At 40.4% G+C, this 2,307-nt stretch overlaps 1 protein-coding gene across 1 annotated transcript in view; it reads right to left on the bottom strand.

The window, feature by feature from the left end:
- LOC112249889 (protein LBH-like) overlaps positions 1 to 1,916 on the bottom strand; it is a 10,539-nt gene extending 8,623 nt beyond the window's left edge. The window contains exon 1 of the mRNA XM_042321432.1: positions 1,611 to 1,916. The gene's annotated coding sequence lies outside the window, so the exon portion shown is untranslated. The remainder of the gene's footprint in view (positions 1 to 1,610) is intronic.
- Between the last annotated feature and the right edge of the window lie 391 nt (positions 1,917 to 2,307).

The raw sequence follows: 2,307 nt of genomic DNA, 5'->3' as shown, positions 1-2,307 counted from the left end.
GAAAGGCTGTACGGTTGCGTTGATCAAACTATTTGCAGATAGATAACATGAATGAACTCAAATGTTATTATATTATAAAGACTAATTCGCTTGTTTCCTGATCAAGTTAGCTCGCGTGTGTTTATGAGCGTGTGTCTGTGTTTGTGTGTGCATGTATGTGCGCATGTATTTTTTCACACACTGTGTGTGTGTGTGTGTGTGTGTGTGTGTGTGTGTGTGTGTGTGTGTGTGTGTGTGTGTGTGTGTGTGTGTGTGGCTCAGCCACACACACTAGGAACATGATTTTTCTGAGTATCCTTGATTGATTTTCCAACCCTTGTCGCCAGAGAGCGACAGGTTAAACGTCTCCAATTTGAGGAAGCCTTTGACGCAGTTAATTTCTCCTTTCCTCCAACTATACAAAGGCAAGTAAGGTGTAAGGCTAGTGATGCTAGTTTCACCTGCTCCCGGCAATATGGAAAACCATATCTATTCAAATCTATGGAAATGACACACGTAGCATAGTCCGCCGAATTGCAAATTAGAGTTATCATTAACCAATGCTGAACAGGTCTTAGGGCCTCAAAACATCAGAGATTCAAAACTGACACTAAACTGATTTATCAAATGCATATGTCATGCATATTCTGCACATGTTATTGTTGCTTATGGGGATTTTTAAAAAGTCAATTACTAACAAGGAAGGAAGTAGAACATTTTAAATAAAGGTCAAGGGTAATAGTATACTATTCAGAAAACCACAGGTGCAAAGTTTGCACTTCTGAAATTTGTTTCATATGAATACATTTTTACAAAAAAACTTTCCATATGACAGACAGATTCATCAATACTTGTGTGTAGCTTGAGATCTGGTTGTGTGTGGCCTGCGATCTGACTGTGTGTTGCCTGCGATCTGGTTGTGTGTGTTGCCTGCGATCTGGCCTGAAGAGTGCGTGCAAGCGCCCAATTCGTTGCCTGGCGCAATTCAAATCCATGCAAATGAGTGAAGTCTTTTCATTTCACAGTCAGATGTGAAACTAATGTCAAACTAGAAATAGCACTCAAGCTTGTAAACCCTCTTGTCAATATGCGTCTCTACCGACAGAACGTTTTAAGGCATGGCACGGTATATTACATAATCACGCAAAACCATTGCCCAAAGGATCAGAAGAGTCGGTTCGATTGCCAGCTCGGTTGTGAAAATAGCCATGTTCCAAACTAAATGTCAGTACATTATAATGTGTCATAGATGTGTTTATATGTTTTTAGTCATTTATGATCATCTGCACATGGCTTCAAAAGTTACACAATTTATTTATATTTATAAATCACAGACCGATCAACTACAGCCTACAATATACTATCAATTAATGATACTTAGATTATTGTCATCTGTGTTCTACGTGCATTTTTTTTATCTCTTAAAAAAAACTATTTTAGCTTCCGTACATGGCTTTTGTGTATGGGGAAGCTCTCATGATAATGCTGTGGAATGGACAGTTGGACACAAGCCAAGCAGTGGAGAGCTTAAAAGGGCACGCACTACAAACTTGTGATTCTGCTTATAAGTATTGTTGCTGAAAATACGTATGGTTGAAAATAGCTCTAAGAAAAAACCGACCATCACTTACCTTTATCGAACGTTAATGTATTCTATGGTCTTTATTTATCCGCGGATGATGTAGGCTACTCAGATATAAAGAGTGGAGCTGTGGTCGCCTGTCTCCGAGTTGGTACAACAATAACGTTCGCTTGGTTGTGTTTCTCTGTGCGCTTGCGGCTCGCGTCTTTGCTTACGGCGAAGTTCCGATTCCACTTTCCAGCGGAGGTAACAGCTTCAGGTCACTGGAGGACTGGAGCGTCTCCATGAGCGGTGTGAGTGTGTGCGCACACGGTTGGTATTTCTCACTCTCTGCGCGTGTCTCTCTGTCATGAGTAGGGCCGTGCACAGACCTTTTGGGGGGTATGTGCTCAAAAAAAAAGGGCACACCCCCAAAAAACAAAAAACACAGACTTGTTGAGCAATTATTACAAGAAGAGGGGAAAGCGGCACAATCTGTTGAGTAACTCATTTTCCGAAACTATTTTGAACTGTAATAAAGACTGCACTTATTACCAACGACCAACACAATTCCAGTCAAAATAGATTTGAAGAAATACTGTATCCTACCATGACTATATCCAACCCAACTCCATTTGTTGCCACTATCATGTATAGTGTAAAGTTGCCACTTTTCAAACTGTATTTGCCACATGTGGGGAATAAAACAAGTGTAGACTTTACCATGAAATGGTTACTTACAAGCCCTTAACCAACAGTGCAGTTCA

This window comes from Oncorhynchus tshawytscha, linkage group LG05 (genome assembly GCF_018296145.1).
Source record: "Oncorhynchus tshawytscha isolate Ot180627B linkage group LG05, Otsh_v2.0, whole genome shotgun sequence".
Taxonomy (NCBI): domain Eukaryota; kingdom Metazoa; phylum Chordata; class Actinopteri; order Salmoniformes; family Salmonidae; genus Oncorhynchus; species Oncorhynchus tshawytscha.
The sequence above is the reverse complement of the archived record's forward strand: the minus strand, read 5'-3'. Positions and strand labels throughout refer to the sequence as shown.